The sequence below is a fragment of the Macrotis lagotis genome, chromosome 5 (genome assembly GCF_037893015.1).
Source record: "Macrotis lagotis isolate mMagLag1 chromosome 5, bilby.v1.9.chrom.fasta, whole genome shotgun sequence".
NCBI classification, from domain to species: domain Eukaryota; kingdom Metazoa; phylum Chordata; class Mammalia; order Peramelemorphia; family Peramelidae; genus Macrotis; species Macrotis lagotis.
The window spans coordinates 112,787,507-112,815,368 of NC_133662.1; the positions used below are offsets into that span (position 1 = coordinate 112,787,507).

The 27,862-nt window shown below is 36.0% G+C and overlaps 1 protein-coding gene and 1 pseudogene across 2 annotated transcripts in view; one reads left to right on the forward strand and one right to left on the reverse strand.

Moving 5' to 3' along the window:
- The window catches only part of SLC16A10 (solute carrier family 16 member 10), a 143,988-nt gene that overhangs the window by 22,586 nt on the left and 93,540 nt on the right, over window positions 1–27,862 (forward strand). The window lies entirely within an intron of this gene.
- On the reverse strand, window positions 13,419–27,068 carry LOC141487856 (mitochondrial tRNA methylthiotransferase CDK5RAP1 pseudogene; annotated as a pseudogene).

Genomic DNA, 27,862 nt, shown 5'->3' on the forward strand with positions numbered 1-27,862 from the left:
AATAAATGGATGCTAAAAAAAGATTCAAATATACAAAAATATCTATAGCAGCACTTTTTGTGGTGGCAAAGAATTGGAAATTGAGGGAATGTCTATTAGGGAATGACTGAACATGTTGTATTTGAATGTAAAGGAATATTATTGTTCTATAAGAAATGATGAGCAGGTGAATTTCAGAAAAATCTGGAAACATACATGAAGTGATGCTGAGTGAAATGAGCAGAATCAGGAGAACAAACAGCAACACTATGTGTCAGTCAACCATGATAGACTGAGCTCTTCTCAGCAATACAATGATCAAAGACAATTTAAAAAGATTTATGATGGAAATGCTATCTGTGTTTAGAGAAAGAACTGTAGAGTTTGATTACAGATCAAAGCACACATACTATTTTCACATTTTTAAATTTGTTTTTTCTTTCACGTGATTTTTTTCCTTTTGTTCTGATTCTTCTTTCACAGCATGACTAATATGGAAATATTGTGCATGTATACCCCATGTCAGATTATTTGTTATCTTGGGGGGGGGGAAGGGAGGGAGAAAACTTTACAAAAGTAAATGTTGAAAATTATCTTTACATATAATTATAAAAATAAAGAAATAAAAATTAAAATTAGAATCTATTACTGCCAGAAAGAAGATGAATGAATAAGACAGTTATTAAGTGCTTACTGTATGTACTGTGCTAAGCACTGAGAATACAAATAGAAAAGCAAGAGACTGCTTTCAAGGAGCTCACATTCTAATGGTGGAGACATCAGTCACATGGAAACTTTGAACAGAAAGTCTATTAGGAAGGTTTCATACTCCTTAGAGCAAAGCAACAAAGCAGATGGTAATACCTCTTTAATATAGTTTCCACTGAGAAAGTGATATGAGTTCCTGATGTTGATGTTTTACAATGTTAAAGATGTTAATGAGAAGAACTTTCTTTTTCTAGGTTTTAAATAAATGTGGCTGTTACATTTGCAAGAGCAGTGGCCAGCTGGAAGCATAGTTATTTCCAGGCTCTTGGGTTGTGTCCATCAAGGTCTAAGGGGAGATGGTGGTCAGGGTGGGAATAGTGGTTTGACTTGCCTGGTACATGCTGCTTCCTTTATTTCTCTCACAGTGCCTTGCCGCTTCAGCTAGGTTGCTTGTTTGTCCTGTAAATAGAGTTGGTTGGCAGTTGGTGGGGATAACTGGCTCCCTTCCAAAAGAGTTGCTTCCTTGGTTGTTGGGCATGAGGGCTTGGCAGGAAGCAGCATTGGTGGTCTGAGCAATACTGCTATTCCCAGTATTTTTGTGCCCATTGACTGTTAGTTGTCACTAGTAGCAATTGATGCTGCTATGATGAGGAAAGATGGACCCCTTCTTCACAATGATGAAAAGTGATGATTATAACAAAAGTTAATACTCTATAAATAGGCTAGATAATACTTAAGCCAGAAATTAAGTTGGAAAGGATAGAAAATAATTTTGCAGAATAGAAATGAAATCTTCTAAAAGTCATTAAGTGAATCAGTAAGACAATAAGAATAAGGCCTTGAAAACTTAAATTCCACTGATTTGGAATGATTTACCATAAGTTTGAATTAAAGTTTACTGTTACATCATATTGTTGGTGATGGGGAAAAGATAGGATGGAAAAAATATTTCCTAAACAAATAATAATATAAGGAAAATTATTTAAGGTGAATGTTTAATCAACTTAAGGGACAAAAGTTTTCCAAATACTAGGAACAACAGTTGCTAATTATAACAGTAATGTCACTTAAAGAGAGATGAATTTCAGTGATATATCTTCTTGTAATAAAGGAATAATTTCATTACCAGAGATAGAAATAAGATAGAAGATACAGAGAGGTCTTCCAGGCAGGCATTTTCTTTCCTTTTAGGCAAGGCAGACTTCTTACTCTCTTAGCCCACAGAGAAGGGGCTGCCTTGAGCAGTAACTTCCTGTCCTGGAAACAATTACCCTGGTTTTTTCTAGTCTTATTATAGGATTTAGAGCTGGAAGGAACCTTTAAATATGATCTTCTAGTCCTGTCCCATCATTCTACAGTTACAAAAGTGGAGAAGTGATTTGGGGTGGCCCAGTCTGGAGTCAGGAAAACTCTTCCTGGGTTCAAACCTTGGCCTCAGATACTGGACAAGTTACTTGACCCTGTTTGCCTCAGTTTTCTCATTTGAAAATGAGTTAGAGAAGTAAATGGCAAACCATTCCAGTATCTTTACCAAGAAGACCCCAAATAGGGTCCCAAAGAGTCAAACATGACTGAACTACGACAACAAAGTATTATCTGTTAGAACAAGAATTCAAATCCATAGTTTCCCCACCCATACTTGTCATTGTCCCCAAAAGCAGGTAGAACAGAGTTCTCAAAATTCTGAAATTATAGAACTGGAATACAACCAACCTATTTTACTTGAGGACCCCCATTCTTTTATCCTACCTACTCCCCCCCAAGACAGCTCTCTGGAGCCCCCTTCTGGTTTTTCATTGCCACCATTAAAACTGAATTTCCCATTGTAGATGTGGAAAAGAATTTTTCTTTTTATCCATGCCTTACTATGAGCACTTTAGGGGAAATTTGTGAGGGTTTATCAAGAGAAAAATTTGGATTCAGAAATTTTAAGTTATTCCTGGTTCAATATTCAGGTAGCTATTATTTATTAATTACCTTTTATATTTTAGTCACTGGCCTAAGCACCTTAGATACAAAGAAAGTTCAAAACAAAACAAAAAAAAGTCGTTTCATAGATCAGTCTTTTCATGTTAAATAAGTGAATCAACTTCTTCATATAAACACATTTAAACTAATTAACCCTTTAAAATGTATAATTTGCTGTTCTATTCATTTTAATTATCCAAGAAAAGAGACAAAGTGTAATGAAGGTCTCTATGTGGACCCAGTGAGGAAGACTAAAATGCATTAGGAAAGATGATGCAGTCCATACATCATAGATTTAGATCAGATAAGAAGACAAACCTAGAGAGGCACGTAGAACAGACCCTAGCCTATAATAAATTTTTAGCAAGTTCTTGTGGATTGCTTGACCCTTTTCTGTGTCTTGGTTGTCTACTTCTCTTACAGGGCTTTTGTGAGATCCAGATTAGGATTAATGTATCCCTAAGAAAGTATTATCCTGGAGAAAGCTTTTTTTTTATAAGTTTTTATTATTGACAGGGGAAAAGTCCTTAGTTATACTCTCTCTCTCTCTCTCTCTCTCTCTCTCTCTCTCTTTCTCTCTCACACACACGCACACATGTGCACACACACACACACACACACACACATACACATACTCGTTTGTTCTTACCATGAGTTATCAGAACTTTCTGTTCCAAATTGCCCTCATGTGATTGAAGTCCAACCAAAGGTGCTGAAAGTTTAGTGACCTTTTACAAAATGAACCAGTAAATGCAGGGGGTGGATGAGAGGGAAATGGAAATTTTGCAAGGAAAGTAGGTGTGTAATTCCTTTTTTTAAAAAAAACTTGCTGGATGATTGTTTGACCATTATAAATTCTGTAGTCGACCATATTTAATTTTAAAATATTTCCCCATTAACATGTGTAATGCAATGAATTGACACAGTTTGGGCAAATCTAACTGTTAACAAGATTTTGGAGGCACTCCCACTCCCCTAATATACTTACATAAGAATGAAAGGAGCATGAGTTTTTTTAGAAAAACTGAATTTCGAAACTTTTTGGATACACCAGTGGTGAGTTTTTATTGACTTATTATTTTCTCAGGATAAGTAGAGTAAAATAGAAATAAAATTGGATTTGCAATCAGAAGACCTGGATTTAAATCCTGGTTCTATTACTGACTACCTATGTGACCTTGGATAAATCAGGTTAACTTCTACAGGCCTCAGTTTTCTCATCTGTAGAATGAGGGGATTGCTAGATGACTTCTCAAAGCTCTTCTATAATCTTTTATTTTTTTTTTTGCTCTTCTGTAATCCTAAGCAATATTTTAGTAACATGTAAGCTCACTGAGAGCAGAAGCTGATTCACTGTCTTATAATATACAGCATGTGAAGACTTCCCTAGTGGAATGGGTGGATAAGAACAGTTTGTTTCAGTGATCATGAAGGTAGCAGAGTCAGATGTGATGGAGTACTTGGAGTTTGATCAGAAGCAGACACCAAGGTCACCCACCATCTCCCGGGTCATCTTTAGTCATTTTCACTTGTCTTACCACTGGAATTCCATGACTCTAGAAGAGAGAGTAAAGCTCATGACTTTAGGCAACTGTCCCTCAACTTAAGTGCAATTCACACATGAGACAAGGCATTATCCTGTGATGTCATTACTCATCTTCGAAAATGAACTAACAACAGCTATAATTTAGGTTGTCACACAGCAATAATCTAATACTTATTTAATTGAATTAAATTTCATTGTACTTCACCAACAAGGCAACTCAGTGTCAAAGTGGCTAGAGCAGTGAGCCTGGAGTCAGGAAGACTTCATTTCAAATCCAGCTTCAGACACTAATTGGGTAAGTTACTTTACTCTATTTGAAAGAAATGTCAAATTATTCCAGTATCTCTGCCAAGAAAATTCCAAAAGGCTGGTCTCAAAGAGTCATACAGGTCTGAAAAATGACTGAATAATAACAATATACACTTGCAACAAATTGATTTTATAGGTAATTTATCAGTACCTTTACTCAAATATCATAAGTTTTCTTTTACTTGAATTTAGGGAATAGAAAACTAAGTCTCTTAAATCCTTATAAAGGGTTTCTCTTTTGCTAGGAAGGAAATCTGACAAAAGTAATTCTTAATCCAGTCAGAATATCTTCTTTCTCTAATTTGTCATGATGACCAATTGTCTAGCAGGAACTGGGAATAATGATCTTTGAGAAAAAAATCAAGGTGATCTAATCCGCATTATTTATGGTCACTTAAGAGGATGAATGAATCATTGGTCATTAATCTTTGATTACTCCTTTATTACTCCTTTGAGCTGGAAATCTCCTTAGCCCTTCTTAGTTCTCAGTTCTTAGAATTGCTTTCTAGAACTGTCAAAACTGATACATTATATTGTAAGCTTAATTATACGTGATTGGAATTGCCTTCAACTTTTGTTTTCTTTCTTATATATTTTGGAAAGCCTTCAACTTTTGTTTTCTTTCTTATATATTTTCTTAAGTCTGGAGCAAAAGGGATACACATATTAGGTGTTCTTACTTAAGACAATGAACAAGTACAACTTGGGCAAGGCTTTTAGTAAAGCCCTCTGACTTTGAACAAAAGTGCATTTTGTGTGTGTGTGTGTGTGTGTGTGTGTGTGTGTGCGTGTGTGTGTGTGTGTGTATTTAGTTACTAAAAGTGGATAACATAAAATTCATTTGAATATGTGCAATAGACAAGTCCCTTAGTAGACTGGGGAAATCCTTTGACTTTTCTGCTTAAATTTCATTCCACCAACAACTATTTATTAAAAACTAGTAAAGGGTAACTGAATTTGGAATAGAGGTCCTGATTTTGAGCCTCTGCTCTACCATTTCTCTTAGATCCTCAGTTTCTTCATCGAAAATGAGAGGATCAAATCTTTGAAGTCTCTTTTTTAAAACTGTAAATCTGTGAGCCTATTATACTGTGTGCTTAGAACCAGTTAATGTTTTAGGAAATGATGAGAAAGAGAGGTCAATATAAAGAAGATAAAGTTATGCCCTCAAGGACCTTACAGTCATTTCTAATTTTCATGAGGTTAAAACATTTATGGAAGATCAACCAACATTTTGGTTGATTAAAAGTATTTACATTATTGAAGGAATAAGAGGGATGCTGTGGACCTCAGAGAAATTCCTTATTCAAAAAGGTGCTTTGCTTTTAATAAGAGTAACTAAAATTGTGCCATCTTAAAAAAAAAAGCAGGGGCTACAGCTCTCTGTTATCTCACATGGAATGATATATCTCCTTGACAAGGTCTTTGGAAGCAATACAGAATTTCTCAACCTTCAGTTTAAAGCCAATCGAAAAGAATCTTTGGTCATTACACAGAAGAGGCAGAATCTGGAGACATAAATAGGACACTGATCTCCTTATAGCTCAAATCTGAGCTAGATTTTTGTGGTTTTGAGAAAAAGGCAGAACCGAACTTGCTTATTTTTTTTATCTTGTACTTGCATTTAAAATTGGTGAAGCACTTACCCCCTTTCAAGAAGCTAATAAATCTCTCAACTTGGGATGGAGGGGGGCAGGAAATATGTTAGTCAAGGTTAATGCTTGGTGCCAAAATTTGAAACAGACAGTTCACAGATACCTGGCAAATGCTGGCAACTGATAAGCTATTTATTTGTTCGTTTTTGGTCTTTGAAGACATCAATTTCTTCCCTTACCCTCCCCTGGCAGGAAGGCTATATAAACAAGAATAGGTTATCAGCAGACTGTTTGTTTGCAAAGGACTTCAGGTATAATATAATGAACTGCTGGATCAGTTTCACACAGCTTTTCCTCTGGTCAGATGTTCTAAAGGATAACTATTCCTCTTTGTTATGATCTGGAATAAATATCAATATATAAACAATAACTCTTAATCGAAAAATTCTTGAATTTTAAAGATTAGCTGGTTTTGTCTTAAGTATCAAGGCATGTTATGAAAAAAGTTCCTAGGAAAAGAATGAGAAGATACCAGAACAAGGTTCTTGGAATGAGAAGAGCTTTACTCTCTAGAAAGGAGTAATTTTTTGGCAATCAGAATTACTGAGAATAAAAATATCTAGGTCATTTAAACTAAATAGAGTGTCCCTTCAAATTTGTCCTATTCCTCTGATATTTCTGTGATGACTGTCAAATAAGACATTTGTAAAGCATTTCATACGGTGCCTAGCACATGTATTTATGATCCATATGTAGTGGAAATTGCCACATGTGTACCTCTGATGTCATTTCCCACCTTGGAGATACTGAGTAGCCTGTTTCTGGGATAGTATGATGAAAATGCCTTGAAGACACATTGAAGCATGCATAGATATTATGTAACTGATTCTCATCTGTAACCCTATGACTGGAGAAACTTTTTGTATTGGCTATATAGTTAGATTTTGGGGGAGTCTTTGAAACAACTTATATGAATTTCCTGAGCATTCATTCTGTTTGACTGCTTGCTCTTGTGGATCTCCTTGACGCCTTCATTCATGTCTCCAGGGAGAGCCAGAGGCCACACACCCTCCTCCTTCATAGGTTTTATGATCCTATGATCCCAGACCTGGATTCTTCCTTTTCTTGGCCCCCCCACCCCCCTTAACTGAAGGGAGAGTAGTGTCAGAGTTTTGTAGACAATTCAGAACTGATGCCCTGAGGAACTAAAAGTGACTCTGGGGAACCAGTCCAGCAGTAACTGAGTCAAAGAATTATCTGTCTGTGATGTTGCATTTAGACCTGAACTTGGAGGAACCAATACTATTGAGAAGCTGAGCTAAATTTGAGTTTGCCTGCCTCAGAGACTGAAATGGGTTAGGGAAGAAAACAGTCTTTGAGGGCAATCTGGATTTTTAAAATTAATTTTTCTTCAAAGTAAACAATCCTTTAAAAAAGTTTATTGATGTTAAGTGGTTAATTGGATCTGGGGAGTTAGTCACTGGCACCTGATTGAATGAGACTCACTCAGTTCCTGATTAAAGCAGTGACATTAGAGAATAAATAACCTCAGTTTCTCAAGATACCTTAGAACTCTGTGGGGAGGAAGATTCTAGTTGTGGGATAAGGGGCCAGAATGTGTATGTATATTCATGTGTGATATTCTTAATTGAGTAACTCAAGCGAAGAAAGGTAATAAGGGGAAAATTTTTGAATCTGTCAAATTCTCTCAATGTCCATATTGAAGAGGCACAAATAGGCATTTTTTGAGGCAAAAAAGTAAGAGGGGTGTGTGTGTGTGTGTGTGTGTGTGTGTATGCTTTTCTTCTGGAAAGTAAGAAAATGATTAGTAGTTTATAGCAAGCTTAATTTTGATATTGCCTTAAAGATTGTCTTGATTTTTAACAAACAGCTCTTTCAATCAAGAGCCTTTATTATATATTTAGCCAGTTTAAAAGAACTGAAAATTCTTTTAAAAGAAATGTTTGATAAATTTATACCAGTTAGCCAGTAAACGATTTTTTATATTGCAATGAAGAAGAGAATTTATTTTACTAGTCTTTCTGATTGGGATTATATGAAATAAGGTTAATTCAGATTATAGAAGCATGTCACATTCCCAGTGTGCAGTTAATTAGTAGGAATACAAAGTTGGCAGAAGTTACATATAAAGTTTAGAAGCTGTTAGGCAATTAGATTAACTTGATAGAAAGTGAATTAATCAAATTTGAGGCATGAAAGAATTTTAAACTAATTTATGTTCAAATTTCCTTTACTTTTCCTGTATTGGCACATAATAGTAATAATTTGCTTAGGAATCCTTGGGCCAAGGTGGGTTTTATAATCATGTATTAGTATTTGGGGGAAAAACAGAAAATAATTTAATACCAGTTTTTTAATCTTAAGTATATTTCCATATGTTTAAAAACAGCGTATTATTTTAAAAAAAAACAAACAACCTACTGGCTGTTGAATACTATGCTTATCTTAAGGATTGAGTCTAAATTTTCCTTAGTGTTGGAATGAATAATACCTTATATTTGTGAAGTTTTCAAAATTTTCAGTAAATACTCAAGGAATGAAGGTATACATTTAGTGTCAAATGAGTGGCCTTACACCAATTCTGTGAAATGGATGTTATTAGTATTACTTGCCTTAATTTCTATATATAAGGAAACCAAGGTTCAGAAATTTGTTTCCAATTTAACAATTTGTCAGAGCTGAGATCTATATACAAGTTTCTTGCAGTACTAAGAAAATATATCTTTCCACTATAGCTCTATCTCAGAATAAAGCTACATGTTCAGACAAATGTCAGTATGTCACACTGATTTAAGAATTTTTACCCTTCTCAAGTGCAGCATATTCTCTTAGATTGTGTGTCCATTAGTCCTCTTAACAGAAATATTAGAAAAGTATAAGTTGTTCTCCTTAGTTGTAAAATCAACAACTATCTAGTCAGAATCAGCTTGATAGTATGGTCATAGAAGAGATAAAATGTTCCAAATGTCTTTTCCTCCCTTCTTTGCAAAAAAAAGTGAGATACCATAGGTGTGGAATCTATTCAGCCTGAGTTTCCTCACTAACCCCACCTTCTACTCCCCCCCTTTTAAAAAACAATTGTTTTGAGGGATGACTTGTTGGCCTGGAGTTACATAGCTGGAAATGAAGGTGTAAAACCCAAGGATATCATTTTAAAATTAAGAATTTCATTCTAATATTTTCCCTTTGCGTTCAAGAATTAAGTAAATAATTGGCATTAAATTAGGAAATTTAACTGTATGAAAAGATTTTTTTTGAATTCCAGGTAACTGGAGTTTCAGTAATGTGAGTATCTCATATTTTGGCTAGGCTATCTCCAAGTTCTTTTAAGATATATAACCTTTCATTGATAATTCTTATATCAGACAATTGAGAGCTTGCATGAAAATAGGGAAGTCTTTTTAAAAAAATTATTTTTATTTTTTATTCTTGTAAGGGTTAAGTGACTTGCCCAAGGTCACACAGCTAGGTAATTATTAAGTGTCTGAGGCCACATTTGAACTCGGGTCCTCCTGACTCCAGGGCTGGTGCTGTATCTACTGCTCCATCTAGCTGCCCCAGAAAGTCTTCTAAAAACATTTAAAAACATTTTTTTTCCATTTTTTTAATTTTAGAAAGGTTTTATTTTTGAGTTTTACAATTTTTCCCCCAATCTTGCTTCCCCCCCGAAGGCAATTTGTTAGTCTTTATGTCATTCCCATAGTATGTATTGATCTAAGTTGAATGTGATGAGAGAGAAATCATATCCTTAAGGAAGAAACATATAGTATGAGATAATAGCAGACTTATGTAATAAGATAACATTTTTTTAAAAAAAATTAAAGGTAATAATCTTTGGTCTTTGTTTAAACTGCACAATTCTTTCTCTAGCTACAGATGGAATTCTCCATCGCAGATATCCCAAAATTGTGCCTGATTGTTACCCTGTCGATATGAACAAGTCCATTAAGGTTGATCACTTCCATGTTGCTGTTAGGGCATACAATGTTCTTCTGGTTCTGCTCATCTTGCTCAGTATCAGTTCATGCAAATCCTTCCCAGGCTTCCCTGGATTCCTGTCTCCTGGTTTCTAATAGAACAATAGTGTTCCATCACATACACAGTTCCATACACATACACCATTCCCCAATTGATGGACATTCCCTCAGTTTCCATTTTTTTGCCACCACAAAGTTGGTTCAATATTAGGAAAACTGTCAGTATAATTAATTATATCAATAACAAACCTATCAGAAATCATATGATTATATCAATAGATGTGGAAAAATACAAAATGCAGCACCCATTCCTACTAAAAACACTAGAGAGTGTAGGAATAAATGAATTGTTCCTTAGAATAATAATCATGTACTGTTTATTATTGAATTATATGCAATGGGCTTAGGCTAGAGGTATTGTTTTTACCCCAGCTACATGCAAAAGCAAATCTCAGCATTTACTTTCAAAACCTTGAGTTTCAAATTCTCTCCCTTCTTCCCACTCCACTCAGCCCATTGAAGAAGTGAATTGCTTGGTTTGGCTAAAAATGTGTAGCTGTGAAAAACATTACTATAATAATCATGTTGTAAAAGTAAATGTACCCCCCCCCATCAAGAGAAACCTCAAGTAAAATAAAGTTGGGGGGGGGAAGAGTGTGCTTCAGTCAGCGTTCAGACACTATCAGCTCTTTCTTTGGGGGCAAATAGCATTCTTTATCATAAGAACATCAGAGAAATTTCTTCAATATTTTTTCCCAATAGTTGCTATTGCTAGCTGTATTTCCCTCCATCCTATTCCCCCTCTCACCCCCATTTATTCTATTCTCTCTCTCTCTCTCTCTCTCTCTCTCTCTCTCTGTGTGTGTGTGTGTGTGTGTGTGTGTGTCTGTCTGTCTGTCTCTCTGTCTCTCTCTCCTTTTACCCTGTCCGTCCTCAAAAGTGTGTTGCATTTGACTTAACCTTCTCTCATGATCTTCCCTCTCTTCTATCACCTACACCCCACCCACTTCTGTACCCTTTCTCCCATCCCTTTCCTCTCCTATTTTCCTCTATGGTAAGATAGATTTCTATACCTAATTGAGTATGAATGTTATTTCCTCTCTGAGTCACCTCTTCTTCACCCTCTTCTACTCCTTTGCAAAAGCTTTTTTCTTGCTTCTTTTATGTGAAATAACTTATCCCATTCTACCTCTTCCTTTCCCTTTCTCCCAGTACATTCCTTTCTCACCCATTAACTCAATCTTTTTAATATATTATACTTTCAAATTAAACTCCCTCCTGTGCCTTGTCTATATATGCTCCTTCTAACTGCCCTAATAAACAAGGTTAATGTGAGTTATTAGTATTATCTTCCCATGCAGGAATACATGCATTTCAATACCATTAAGTCCCTCATAATTTACCCTTCCTGTTCACCCCTCTCTATGCTTCACCTGAGTCCTGTACTTGAAGACCAAACTTTGTGTTCAGCTCTGATTATTTCATCAGTAAAGTTTGCAAGTCCTCTAGACACAACCAGGAATTCTGATGAAGGTCTATAATTTCTAAAATATATAGAGAATTGCATCAAATTTATGAGATCACAAATCCTTTCCCAGTTGATAAATGGTCAAATGATGTGAAATAGACAGTTTTCAAATGAAGAAATTAAAGCTATATATATATATTATCATATAAAAATTATCCAAATCAATATTGATTAGAGAAATGCAAATTAAAACAACATTGAGGTATCACCTCATACCTATTAGATTAACCAAGATGAGAAAAAGGGAAGATGATCAATGTTGGAGAGATTGTGGGAGGATTGGGACATTGATGCATTGCTGGTGGAATTGTGAATGGATCTAACCATTCTGGAGAGCAATATGGAACTATGCCCAAAGAGCAATAAAACTGTTCATACCCTTTGACCCAGCAATTCCAATTCTAGCTCTATATCCAGAAGAAATGATAAGAAAATGGGACAAGTCCTACATGTTCCAAAATATTCATAGCAGCTCTTTTTGTAGTGGCAAAGAATTGGAAACTGAGGGGATGCCCATCAATTGGGGAATGGCTAAACAAGTTATGGTACGTGAATAAGATGGAATATTATTGTTCTATAAGAAACCATAAATAGTCAGAGTCTAGAGAAGCATGGCATGACTTATGGGATCTGATGCTGACCAAAGGGAGGAGAACCAAGAGAACAATATACACATCAATAACAACATTATGAGATGAACAGTCTTGTTGGAAGCAGCTCCTCTCAGAAGTCCAGAGACCTAGGACAACTGTATTTGACTGGCTATGGACTATATTATCCCCAACTAGAAGAAGAAAAACAAAACAAAATATATAGGGGAAAAAACCCCCTTCAAAATCTGATGAACACTTTCTAAAAATTATCTCTTATGTATCTCTTTCCCTTAATCCTAATTCCTCATGCCAAAAATTACTACTTTGTAAACATGTTTAACAAAATATGCATGTAAAATGCTAACTTGATGGTTCCCTGCTGAGGGGAGGGGGTAGGGTGGATAGAGAGAAATTTTGTAACTTGAAAGTATGCATGTACATATGGATGAAAATAAATTTTTTAAAAAAGCCCCTAGAAGTCTTAGAAGACACATATCTTAAATTTACTTTTTTTTTTTGGAGGGGTGAGGGTTTGTAAGGCTAAGTGACTTGTATCAAAGGCCACATTTGAACACAGGTCCTTCTGACTTTAGGACCCTATGTGCTCTATCCACTAAGCCACCTAGCTGCCCCTTTAAATTCACTTTCTGTCCTCACTGTACTCCTCCCCACTCCAGCAGTTTCTCTGTTGTCCTAAAAGGATATAATTTAAAAAAATCTTTTAAAAATATTTTTATTGATGTCTTTGCCCCCTTATATTCCTTCCCTTTCCTATCCCAGAAAGCCGTATCATAATAATTTTTTTAAAAAGGAAAAAACAGCAAAATCAATATGTTTTTAATGTATTTTTGTAAAATATATTCAATGTTCTATATATGTGGACATCCTATTCCCCCAAACTCAGCAAAAGAGATGGGGGAGGTGTTCTCATATCTTTTTTTAAGGGGCAAGTTTGATTTTTTTTGTGATTTGGCAATATCCATTTTCAATTGTTTTGTGCTTGCTATTTTTTTTATACTTAAATTTTTGAAGTCATTGACTATTGCTTTCTTGGCTCTACTTATTTCACTTTACATCAGTCTTATCAGTTTTTTCATGTCTCTGCATTCATCATATTATTTCTTTGAAAATTATTTTATCTTTTCCAATTACATGTAGAGATAGTTTTCTACATTCATCGTTCATAGCTTTTGAGTTCCCCATTTTTCTACCTCCTTTCTTTCCCTCCTCCCTGTCCATGACAGTGATTAATCTGATTTAGTTTATTCATGTACAATCATGCTTTATGGAAGAAGCAAAACTAAAGGGGGGGGGAATCACAAGAGGGGAAAAAAATGGGTTTTTAAAAAATGAAAAATAGTATGATTGGTTTGCATTCAGACTCCAAAGTTTTTTCTCTGAATTTGGATGGCATTTTCCATCACAAGTCTTTTAGAGTTGTCATTGATTACTGAACTGCTGAGAGGAGCTAAATCCATCATAGTTAATCATCACACAGTGATACTGATAATGTGTATAATGTTCTTCTGGTTCTATTCATATCACTCAGGATCAGTTGATGCAGGTCTTCCCAGGCTTTTCTGAAGTCTTCCTGCTCATGATTTCTTACAGAACAATAAGTATTCCATCACATTCATATACCACAATATGTTCAGCCATTCTCTGATTGATGGACATCTTCTCAATTTCCAGTTCTTTGCCCCTAAAAAAGGAATTGCTATAAATATTTTTGGACATGTAAATTTTTTCCACTTTTTTATGATCTCTTTGGGACACAAAATAGTAGTGGTATTGTTGAATCAAAGGGTATGAGTAGATTTATCATCATAATATTTCTTACAGCACAATATAATTCCATTATATCTACTTTGTTACCAAGTCTTTGCTGCTACAAAATACCACAAATGTTTTCATATATGTAGGAAGTGGGAACAATTGTTGGTTTCTCTGTTACCATATTTAATATTTAAGTAACTTTACCACTGAATATAATAAGTTGAGACAGGATCTTATTCTAAATAATAGCTGATATTGATACTTCACATTTACAAAAATTTACAAAATTTTTCCTTATGTAACTAATTCCTGATGTAACTAATTCTCTAGAGAGTCATGTATAATGGCTACTTTTTTCCCTACAGAGAGATGTACCTTGCCAAATTTCAAAATTGTATCTGATCTTAATTATTCCAGTATCTTCAGGTATCAGTAATATATGTATTTAGAAAGATCAACATTTCAGAAGGAATTAGGGTTTCCTTTATAAGATCATAGATCATGTTTCTTTAGGTTGGTCCCTGAATCTCCTTTCATGTATTTGTCTGATCTTCATTTCTAGCCTAGTTTTTGTCCTGATAAAGGGTTAGACCCTTTCTTTCTAGTATATTGGCTTTTTGTTGCCTTAGTTAATATCAAATAAATCAAATTTTGTCAATTTTGAATGTCAGCTAGAAGATATTTGAGTTTTTATATCTTCTACTGAATTATACTGTTTCCTTTCCTTTGTATTTCTGCCCTAAAGTTTCATCCACTTTTTCAAAGTTTGCTTGTCACAGGGATCTTAAATCTAGTACTAGAAGGGACCTCTGGCTGACTAATCTATATAATTTTATTAGTGTAGGAAGTGAGATCCCTTGAGTGAACCAAGTAATTTGTTCAAGATCATACAATAAATGGCAGAGGTGGAATTTGAATCTAGGTTTTCTGATTAGAGTCACCGCTTTTGCCAAAGATTATATATAATAACTTTCCAGTTGCTGATGGAAAATGAAATGATATTTGTTCTATTGGGGCCAGTGTTTCTAACTGTACCTTCTACCTATTGTTCAAACAAAGGAGACTTTTATGATATATGTGGGGTTCTCTTGGCAAAGACACTGGAATGGGTTGCCATTTCCTTCTCCAGTGGATTAAGGCAAACAGAGGTTAAACAATTTGCCTAGTTTCAAACAGCTAGCAAGTGTCAGAAACTGGATTTGAATTGTTCTTCCCAACTCCAGACCCAGTGCTGTATACAGTGAGCCACCTAGTTGCCTCCTATTGGCAATGTGTGTATTGATTATATGTTCTGCCTGGTAGAAAAAGTTACTTTAGTACAATTACCCAGAAATCTGAAGTAAGACTGGTAGGAGGATCAAAGCCAGAGCAACTTGATTGGCTTAAACTTTTGTACAACTGGATAAATAAAAGCTTTAGACTGCTCTTAGTTTTGTAAATATTTGATTTGTTTATTTTAAAGATATTTGTTTGTAATATATGCCATTAACATCTTTTACAGAGCCAAAGGGACTTTCTGACCCTAACCTAATAGAATCTTAATTATCATTCAGATAGAGGACTACTTGTTGTTGTTCAGTTCTATCCAACTCTTTATGATCCTATTTGGGGTTTCTTTGGCAAAGATACTGGAGTGGTTTGCTTTTCCTTCTCCAGGTCATTTGACAGATAAGGAAACTCAGGCAATCAGGGCTAAGTGAATTGTTCAGGGTCACAAAGCTAATAAGTGTCTTAATCTGGATTTGAACTCAGGTCTCCCTGATTCCAAGGTCAGGAGCTCTTATATACCATGCCATTTAGCTGCTCAGAGAACTACCCCTTAACTTCTAATTTTTGACTGTTGTTCACTTTTTTCATTTTTAAAAATTAAGGCCATGGGGTCAAGTGACTTGCCCAAGGTCACACAGCTAGACTATTATTATTGTTATTATAATAATTATTATTATTATTCTTTAGGTTTTTGCAAGGCAATGGGGTTAAGTGGGTTGCCCAAGGCCATACAGCTAGGCAATTATTAAGTGTCTGAGGCCAAATTTGAATTCAGGTCCTTCTGACTCCAGGGCTTGTGCTCTATCAAATGTACCACCTAGCTGCCTTCTCATTCTTCACCTTTAATAGTTGTAAGGGTTTTAGAATGGCTTGGAACCTTAAGGTTATTTGATTCAACAGCCTTCTTTTACAAATAAGAAAATTTGAAGACTAGAGAGAGATTTGTTCAGCTGGTTAAGTTTTGGCTAATGAAGTACCAAGATTTGTTTTATGTCAATGTAGAATTTGGATTGAAGTTCTTAAATCTCAAGATAATTATAGGGGGACCTGTGAATAAGTAAAGGGAGAAGGGAGATATGGACAAGAAAAGAGGGGGCAAAAAAGGAATAAGGAAGAAATAAAACCCAATGAGGGAGATTTCTAGTACTACCTTGTTAGGAAGAGCAAGAAGTCAAATTTGATGGATGTTTAATGTTAACAGAAACTAAAAATAGACTTGTTCTGATTAACTCCATAGGTCAGAACAATGAGTACTGGATGGAAATTGCAGAAGTGGATTTAGGCTTGATATAAGGGAAAAGCTCCCAATAATTTTAGCTTTTCCCAAAATAAAAATGGGCTATCTTGAAAGGTAATGGCCTTTCCTCTCACCAGAAGTTTTCAAGGATAATTGGATGACTACTTCTGGAGAATGTTGTAAAGGTGATTCTTTTTCAAGTCCAGATTAAATTAGGTCTCCTCTCCTCTAAAATCCCTTCTCTTTTTGAGATTTCTGTGATTCTATCAGCAGAAATGTCTTTACTTAAGGCTTGGAAGAAATATTTCTTTTTCTTCCATTTCTCTCATCTGGATCACACCATAGAATGGTGAAGAGAAATATTTTTTGGTTTGGTTTCTGCCTACAGGCCTTGGGTCACTGAACCCTGTTTTAGGGCAATGTTTTCAACCTATGCCTATGCCTATGCCTCTGTTGATTGGGCACATTGAATTGAGAACTTTCTACCACTGAAGAAGTTCAGAATTGGGATGACCAGTTGCTAGTAGAAGGGATTTTTGTATGGGGTGGGGGGAGGTTAAGCATAGTGACCCATTCCTGTCTTCCAAGTCTTACCTTGCTTTCAGTGATACTGGGCTATTTGAAGCCCTTCAAACCTGACCATCTCATTTCCCTTTTCTACATCTTAATATTAGTCAGTCAGTCAAATGACCATTTATTAAGCACTACTAGATACTGTGCTAAATCCTGGGGAATATGAAGAAAGACAAAAGACAATCTTATCTCCCAGGAACTTATTACCTAGTGGGACAAATATGCAAATATGTACAAATAAGCTATATGCAAGATAAATAGGAAATAATCAACAGAGAATGGGAAGTAAAAATGAGAGGAATTGGGAAAGGCTTTCTAGGGAAGATGGGATTTTAGTTGAGATTTGAAGGAAGCTAGGGAAGAAAGAGATAAGGAGGGGAAGCACTTAATGCATGGAGAACAGTCAGAGAAAATACCTAGAGTTGAGAAATGGAATGTCTTGTTCATGAAACAGCCAGGAGATCAATGTCACTGGACTGAGCAGGTGGTAGGATAGAAAGGTAACAATAGTGGAGGCCTTGGTTATCAAGGACTTTGAAAATCAAAAACAGAATTTTTTTTTTGGATTTGATTCTGAGTGAGATGGAACCTTTGGATTTTATTGAGTAGAGGAGTGATGGGACTCAACCTATCTTTAGGAAAATTACTTTGATGACTGACTTTCAGATCATGGCTAAAGTGAGGAAAGATTTGTGGTAGGTAGACTCCCTAAGCACTTGGTATCCCTTGGGCCTGAAATACTCTATTCCATCAATTCCCTCATCAGAATACGTGCTCCTTCAGAACAGAGATTATTTTGGGGTTTCTTTGTTTTTCCAGGGATTAGCACAAAATGAGTGTAATACAGTACTAGTCCTCTGAGACTTGATTACAACAGTTATCTATTCCACAAAATGACTTTCCTCATTACAATTTTGATATATCATGGGTTGGCAAAGTAAATGAGAATTTTTTGGGAGTTTTGCAGAAACTGTAGGTCACCCACAAAGATCAGCAAATACACAGAGCCTGAGACCAAATACTTATCCCAATTTTTGCAATAAGATACTCTAGGGTGACTAGGTGGTGCAGTGGATAGAGCACTGGCCCTGGAGCCAGGAATGCTTGAGTTCAAATCCAAACTCAGATACTTAATAATTACCGAGCTGTGTGGCCTTGGGCTAGCCATTTAACCATATTGCCTTGCAAAAACCTAAAAAAAAAAAAAAAATAAAAATTCAAACTTCTTTGACATGAAGGGAGGGCCAAAATCTTAACATGGATTTGAGGGCATTGCACCCCTAAGATCTGTGATATAGAAAGGAAAACTGGTTGATATTCTGCCATTAATTAATTCACAATTGTAACAAGTCTTTTCAGCTGTTTATTTTACTATGCTTATCTATAAAAAAGGAATATTAGTCCTTGGTAAAAATACTTTATGAAAGCAAAAGACTAATCCCATGAATTCAAGATATACACAACTATATTTGTGTGTGTGTTAATGAAATTCAAAACAAGTTCAATTTTTTAAATCCCACAGTATTCTTCTCTTTTGATACTTTGTTACTGTGTTACTACTACTCATCTATCAAATGCAACAAGATACTGATTAAACATCAGGATCTTAGTTTGTTAGAACAAGAAGATGTCTTAAAGATATTCAGTTCAGTTTTCTCATTCTATACTTTGTCAGGCTATACAAATGAACATTTTATTTCATACTGAATTCTTTTTATTCCGAATTTAGAACTGGGGGGGATTATCAGAGGCCATCTATCTGGTCCAACTTCTACTTTTTACAGACTATTTCATGGAGACAAAATGTCTTAGGTCTAAGCAGAAGAAGCTAGATTGGAACCCAAATTTTTCTTATTAAACTGTTAGCATATTTTCGCTTCCACTTGTCTGATTCCCATCATTAATCTTGGACAGCAGTTACTTGCTATCCTTTTCTCAAAATAATTTCACTCTCTGCTTGTGAATTTCTTGTACAAATGGCTTACGTTAAAAAGAAAAACCCATCGTTCACCCATGACAATTGAAGGGCTTATTCATTACTTTAAAAAAAAAAAGAGGAAGAAGACAGTAGCTGCTTTGTTTACCCACTAAACAAATGATGATTTTCAAAGAATCAGAGTAAGAAAAAAAATGAGTCAAGTGTAAAAAAAGATATAGAAACTTGCCACTAAAGAATAGTGGGTTTTTTCCTTTTTCTTTCAAACCTCCCTGGCCCAAAGCACCTGTTTTTAACCTTAAATGGAGTAAGTTTCTTATGTTTCATCTGGTTATCAGAATTGGGTAGTTAACTCATTCAGACCCCTCAGGAACTTAATGCATTAGAATCATCACAATCAACTTCAATTATCAATTTAATTGTAAATTTAGAAGTTGCAGGAAATTAGGGCTAAAACTGTCAACCCAAAAGCCTCATTTAAAAAAATGTTTCATTGATGTTTATTTTCTTATTGAATAAATCATTTGCTTTATTGTTGCCTCCTTTGCATACATATAGAGCTTAGACTAGATAATATAATTATGACTATCACTAACTCCTATCAAAAGCACCCCCCCCCCTTTTTTGAGTTTAACTGATTTGGCTAGAGCTAGTTGGTAGCTGAGATGGCACTAAAATTCAGGCCTGACTTAGGTCAGAGCTATTTCCATTATACCACATTATCTTCCCATTCATTAATTGGTTTAGATCTAGTTTATTTAGCCTTCTTTGTTAAAATAAGTCTGTGTCATTAGTGTCTTAGTCACAGTAATATCTATGGTACCAACATGTGCATTTTGCATGAAACGGAATAGTTTACAGAAATATAATTCTTTATTACACAACTAAATGTATTGAGCATCCATTAGTGACAGATTTAATAACAATATTTATGGAACAAGTTTTTAAAATATAATACCTATATGTCAATGAAACAGAGAAAACAGCTTCAATCTTGTAAATTCATCCATAGTAAAGTCTTTATAGGGCTTTTTGTCTCTGGGTCAGAATTTGACTTTTTTCTTGGATTTTCAAGTCATCTCATCTACAAGCAAACTAGTAATTCTCTATGTTTTATGAGCCACATCTTATCCCTGATATGCCTGAAGTTGGATCTAAACTAATTAATGGGAAGATTATATGGTATAATGAAATGAGTCCTGACCTGAATTAGACCTGAAATTTAGTCCCAGTTCAGCTAACTAGTTCTAATGTATCAGTTAAACTCATTGAGCCTGTTTCTTGATTTGTAAAAAAATATATAATAGAAAAAGATATTCTTTCTGTTCCCTTCTAGACCAAATATGATTTTAAGAATTAAGGGTCAGTTCCCTACAGGGCTATATGCATTTTTAACATAGCCATTTTAATGAAAAGTGTTACTTACTCTTGCTAGGTATAGTCACTATGTTGGTTGCTTTTTGCTAACTTTCTTTGTTCTAAGGTAGAGCATTATAAGAAAAGAAGCACACCAGGAAATGACTGGTATGAAAATGCTACAAAGGGCATCCATAAAGCTTATCAAAGAAAAGGCATCCACTTTAAGTTAATATGTAGAGAAACATCATTAGTAGACTGGTGGGAGTTCTTCTCTGGGATGTCCCTGACTTTGAAGTTTAGAGGAAAGAGGAAATAAAAAGAATAAAGGATCACAAAGAAGAAACAGATAATAGATAAAATTACCATAAGTGACTGTGTTATTGCTATATATTTTAGAATAAAAGCAGATTGATCTACTTTTAAATTCTCCATGGCAGAGTGGAAAGACACTGTAAATTTGTCTGGCTTTGAGTTACAAATATACTTCACATATTCACTTGTTTAATGTTGGCCAAGTTCTCCTTGTCCTCTGCCCCACAGCTTTCCCATTTTTTGCTTTGTTGTTTTCTTTTTATTATTAACTTAATCACAAACATTTAAATATACAAAGATAAAACAATTGAACCAAACTTCTGTTGTAGTTTGTTTTTTGCGGAAAGTGTATATTACATTTAATATTAAGGTAATAACAAAATTGTCCATTCTGAACTTTTTTTCAGTATATTTAAAAATTTTTTTGCTGTTCTTCTTAAACAAATTTTGTATCTCTATCAATTGTAATTGCCATTGCATAGAAGCCCTTTCCCCTGCCTTTCTGTTTTAATTGTAGTTGAATCATCCAGTAGTAATTCTTAGAGATTCTTTCATCTAGCAAGTGAATCCAAAAGATTTATTTTCCAGTTACCATAAACTTACTTCCTTTTCTGATAACTCTTTCCCAACAAAGAAATATCACTGCTATAACCAGTCACTTCTCCTTTTCTCTTTGGCAAAATCTACATTAGTGCCATTTTATCACATAATTTCAGAGCTGGAAATGACCTCAAGGAGTATCTAATCCAATCTGTAGCTATACAAGAATCTTCTCACAACTTCATTAACAAGTGGGCATCCAGAAGAACTTTTTATTTAAGTCAGCAATGTGCTAGGTACTCATGCAGAGATGTTTAGCAAAAAAGCAGCTGCTCTCAGGCTCTGGGAGTCAGAAGAAACAACCTTCACTAATACATGATCTCTTGACTGGACTAATATTAGGCTCCAAAAGTTAGTGTCATTTTCCATCTCTATGTCAGGGAAGATCACTTTGATATTTTCATTATCCTTCCATATAATCCAGTGGTAGAGTGCTTACTGTGCCCCTTCACAAAGATAAAGTGCGCGTGGCCAACCACAGCTATACTGGCTTCTGCAATACTTTTTTTTCAGAAGGCAGCAATAAGTGCTAGAACATCATCCTGTAACCTGTGACATATTCATATTTTCTATCTCATTTTTTTTGAAGAGGAAAAAATCTTTATTTTACTCCACTAAAAATGTCATTTAGCACCTATGTATGGGGGTAAGCTTCTCTCTAAAGTAAACTAATTGGAGCTGCCCCTGGGGTACCATTCCTGGGCAAGCTCTCCCTCCCAGGCTCTTATTCAGGAATCCTTGAACTCAGGTGCTCCCATATCTGTATTGCCATTAACCAGCCACTCAACAATCTGTGATTGAGAGCCATCTTTCCCCTATTCTGCTCCCATCCTCACCCCACACAACTACAATGCCAAAGCAAATATAATCATAACTTGTGAAAAGCAAGTAGTCTAGGTAATTCGATGTAACAACTGGGACTTTGGGGGTCTAGTTATTTCCTTTCTTCTTCCTCCTGTACCCACTGCCACCTGTCTTTGTTATACCTTACCTTAGGGTGATCCTTTTCTTTCTCTGAAATCCCCTGCTAGAAAGTCCAGAAGGGTTCCCAAACTGACACTGGTTTTATTGTCATTTTTGAGTCTGATTCTGATTTCACTTTTGCAACATTCACTCCCTTCTCTCTTCTGATTAGACTGTTAGAATAGCTGGTGGGGAAAAGGGGGAGTCTGCCTTCCTCAGTTCTCTCCCCACCCTATCACAGGTCTGATCATGTCACTCCATTCCTCAATAAACTCCAGTGGTTCCCTATTGCCTCCAGGATCAAATACAAAATGCTGTTTGGCCTTCAAAGTCCTTATAATCTAGCTCTTTCCAGTCTTCTTATACCTTATTCTGCAACATGTGACTCCCTTCTTCCTCCTCAATTTTGCCTATTGACTTCCCTGCCTTCCTCTAAGTACCAGATAAAATCCCACCAGAAACCTTTCCCAACCTGTAATTCCAATGCCTTCCTGCTGTTAATTATTTCCTCTTTATCCCGCATGTGGCTGACTTTGTATATTTTGACTGGCATGTGGTCTTCTCCATTAGATTGTAAGGACCTTGAAGGCAGGGACTCTTTTGCCTTTATTTGTATTTCCACCACTTCCAATAGTCCCTGACTGTGTAATCCAGTTCAAGTACTGTTTGTCTCAAGAAGCCCAAGGAGACACCATAAGAACAAAGTCTTGACTCCTAAATAAAATGTATTTCATGAGGTGGAGATGCACAAAGTCAGAAGTCTTACCATCTCTTCCAGAGTCACTGAAGTCCAGTAGCAGGAAAAAGGTCAGGACAGGATACAGTGGATGCCTTGGAAGTCTGACCAAGCTCCAAGAGCTTCAACAGCTTTCATTGTCCTTGAAACAATTAATTCTCTTCTGCCCATTCTGCCAAGAAAATTCTTCATAATATTTGTCCTGGGGGCTTTCCCTGGCCCTGGTGGCTCTTCATTTCTCTCTGTCCCCCTGCTCACTGCTCTCCCCAGGCATCATGCCCCTGAAGTGGCTTCACAAAGCAGAGCCTAGGTCAGGGAAGAGTGAGGCCAGAGGCCCTATCTATCTCATATTGTAGGCAAAAAGGAAATCCACATTATGGTGGATTTCTTGAAGCAAGGACATTGCCTAGAGATGATCTTCTTTAATTTCTCCACAGAATCCAGTAAAGAAATCATTGAAATTTTCTGGACAGGCATAATGTCGATATAGGTAGCCTTTAGTGGAAGCAAAAAATTAGCAGATTGCTGCTCAGAGTCATCTAAAGTCAGCAGCCAAGGAAAATCCTTGTTAAGCATCTGGTTCAGCCACAACATCCAATGATTTTTCCCCATGCAGCATCTCCTACTTCAATCTTTTGGCCATACCTAGAATCACAATTCAAAGAGGAACCTATGATTTGAGATGTTTGGACTTTACATATTTAAGTCTATTGAAATGATTCCAGATAGCTTTTTTAGTCTTCTCCATGATTGAACATGTGATAAGAATCACATCAGCTTCATGGAGGTTTCATCTCATCCATTATCTTCAGAATGGATCAAGCAATCTCTGCATCATTAAAATTCATTTAACATCCATAACTCTCAAATATACTTTTCTCCTTCCTACAAGGGCTTTTGCAGTAAAGATAGGGGGCTGGATCTTCTACTACTCTAGACAGTTTCTTCTCCCCTCAATTACATGTAAAGACGATTTTTTTAACATTCATTTAAAAAAAATTTTGAGTTCCAAATTTTCTCCCTTCCATCCTCACATCCCCCCCTCCCTGAGGGAGAAAGCAATTTGATACAGGTCATATATATATATATATATATATATATATATATATATATATGTATATAATATATTATATATAATATGTATATAAAATCATGCAAAACAGTACTGTTAGTGATGTTGTAAAAGAAGATACCTACTCAAAGAAAAAAATGATCTGCATTCAGACTCATCAGTTGTCTTCAATTTCCAATTCTTTAATACAACAAAAAGAACTTCTATAAATATTTTGGTACAATATAAGTCCTCTTCCCCCATCTTTCCCCACCCTTTTTTTTATTTATCTGCTAAGTCTGGCATACAGACTTAGCAGAATTGTTGCTAGATCAAAGGGTGTGCATGATTTGTTTACCCTTCAGGCATATGTACAAATTGATCTCTGGAGTTGTTAGATCAGTTCACAAGTCCACTTACAGTGTATTAGTGTCCCAATTTTCCTAGTCCTCTTTAATATTTATTATTTTCCTTTTCTTTCAGATAAATCAATGTGGCCCTTCAAAGTTGCTTTAACTTGCATTTCAAGAATTCATTAATTTTCAATTCAATAAGCAGTTATGACTTAGATAATTTTTAAATGACTATAGATGACCTGAAGCATTTTTTTACCTCCAGAGTATTTTCTTTTTTTTAAATTTTTATTAAAGATTTTATTTATTTTGAGTTTTACAGTTTTCCCCCTAATCTTACTTACCTCCCCCAATCTCACCTCCCTCCCCCCATTCCCCCACAGAAGGCAATTTGTCTGTCTTTACATTGTTTCCATGCTATACATTGATCCAAATTGAGTGTGATGAGAAATCATATCCTTAAAGAAGAAGCATAAAGTATAAGAGATAACAAGATCAGACAATATCAGTTTTTTTTTCTAAATTAAAGGTAATAGTCCTTGGTCTTTGTTCAAACTCTACAATTCTTTCTCTGGATACAGATGGTATTCTCCAGTGCAGACAGCCCCAAATTGTCCCTGATCATTGCACTGATGAAATGAGGAGTCCATCAAGGTTGATCATCACCCCCATGTTGCTGTTAAGGTATACAGTGTTTTTCTGGTTCTGTTCATCTCACTCAGCATCAGTTCATGCAAATCCGTCCAGGCTTCCCTGAATTCCCATCCCTCCTGGTTTCTAATAGAATAGTGCCTGAAGCATTTCTTTAAAAGTACTAGTTGATCTATCAGTCTGGAGCCAAATAGCATCTGTACTCTATCATCTTGCTGTTTCTCTAACTCTGAATATACTTTGCATTAACATGACTTGTTCTATGGATCCTGAGATCAGCTGGATTACTGAGGACGCTGGATTCTGCCTCAGAATCTGACTGGTTTCCAATGCATATTTTAAAGTTCACATGTTGGGAGCAAGGGATCAAAGAAAACCTGCAAAGACTTCCTGGCTTTATTTCTATTTATTTATTTTAGGTTTTTGCAAGGCAATGGGGTTAAGTGGCTTGCCCAAGGCCACACAGCTAGGTAATTATTAAGTGTTATGAAATTAAGTGTCTGAGTTCCGGTTTGAACTCAGGGACTCCTGACTCCAGGGCCAGTGCTCTATCCACTGCGCCACCTAGCTACCCCTCTTATTATCTCTTGCCAGAGAGGTGATAAACTAGAAGTAAGGTATAGGTCAATCTTGTGAAGCCTTGACTGTGGTCATTGCATTTGAATTAGGGTTTTGAAGTTTTTCAAAGTTGTTTTCCTTTACATTATTTTCTCCACTGATTTCTTTGGGATAATACTCATGGAACTTAGCCTAATGTCTGTCTCCTAGGAGTATTGTGGAGGTTTCACTTAATGAGTGTCAGAAAGGATAAGAGGGATTTATGGTTTCATAATATTCCTTTCTTTTTTTCTATTCTTTGCATATGGAAATACGAAATCTTTCTTTCCTTGTTTCATTATCACCCCTCATTTCTTTCTTTTTTTTTTTTTTTTTTTTTTTTTTTTTTTAAGGTTTTTGCAAGGTACATGGGGTTAAGTGGCTTGCCCAAGCCACACAGCTAGGTAATTATTAAGTGTCTGAGACTGAATTTGAACCCAGGTACTCCTGACTCCAGGGGTGGTGCTTTATCCACTGCGCCACCTAGCCACCCCCATCACCCCTCATTTCAAAACACTTCCAACTTCATCCCTGGTACATCAGAAACCCTTCTGAAAGACCACAGTTTTTTTGAGTTGCCCAACTTTCAATTAGACATTCCCAAGATTTAATAAGGTTGGGGAGAGACCCCCACCCTTGAGAACACTTGAATATTACTGTGGTAACCTGCTGAAGCTTCTTAATTAACCAAAGTGTGTGGGAATGATTCACATACCTCAAAGTATAGGTTTCCTTTCTTTATGCATCAGATCACTATTAGGATTGTATGAGGGAAAATGAAGGGGAAAAATAAGGTTTATTACAAGAATTGTATGAGGGAAAATGAGGTCATGATATCACTTTTCCTTTTCCTTATTCTACTTTTATGGATGAACTAACTCTTGCTGCCAGTTTAAGCCATCCATCAGGGTTCAATCTCTCCCTAGGCTCTCATATTGCATTGGAGTGATATGGTATGCAGAAAGGAAGGTCAGCCCAGGCCAGTCTCCCTCATCAAAATGGCTATTAATCAAGTAAAACAAGACAATATTTGTTTTAGAGACACCAAAGATTTACTTCATCAACAACCATTTTCAACCTGTGTTTCCTTGAGCTATCTCTGAGGATTTCTTGAAAGTGTGATATTGGGGGTGGCTAGGTGGCGCAGTGGATAAAACACCAGCCTTAGAGTCAGGAGTACCTGGATTCAAATCTGGTCTTAGACACTTAATTATTACCTAGCTGTGTGGCCTTGGGCAAGCCACTTAACCCCATTGCCTTGCAAAAAAAAGTGTGATATTGGCAACATATTTAATATTTGTCAGGCATATCATATCTCCTTTCATCATGAACACCTGCCATGATATTACCCAATCTTAGAACATACCCAAAGATACCTGAGGGCCTCACAGAAGCAAGCATCAGGAGGCTTTTCCTTGTACCAGCCTCCATTGCTCAGTTTCCGCCAGGTTTTAGAGGTCCCCTCCTAGTTGGATGCTGACTACACCTTTATCTCACTCTTCTTTGAGGTAACCCAGAATCCTCTTGAGCCTACAACCCCCCCACCACCACCACCAATAGTTGTTGGTCAGGAACCTTCTCTGCCATTCCTCCCAAAGGTCCACAGAGCCTTGCCATGGATACCTTAACCTTTGCCCTCTAGAATTTTGGGCATTTCCATTCCCTCTGAAATGGAATCCTTGTTGTCTTCCCTGATTAGAATATGAACTCCTTGAAAACGAGGACCTTTACACTTTTCTATTTAAATCAGCAGCTATTAGCACAGTATTTGACATATATTAAAAAGCTTATTAATTTCTTTCCATTTGCTTCCAGTCTTTGCTGGGTGAAAATGGGGTGGGGGGAGGGATAGGAATTTAGAACATGAAAAAAAAACAGTGAAAAGGATTCTATAAACTTAAGCTTTTGGAAACCTCAGTACTAACAAAGTTCCCTGATTGCTTTGGTTAAATTGAGGAATCACAGAATGTTGGAATCAAGAAGGGAAAAGAGGCAACCTCATGTAGTAGAAAACACAATGATTTTGAAGTTAAAACAAAGACCAAAATTCTGCTCCCACTTTTCCTTCTGTCTTTCTCTTCAGAAGTCACGGAGTACAGTAGATTTGCACCAGTCTTAGTACTTTGTATGAACAAATGCGTCTAACCAACTCTTATCCCCAGCATCTGTCCTTACAGACATTGCTATTTCCCTACCCCTTTTCATCTTTTGTCTTAGTTGGTATT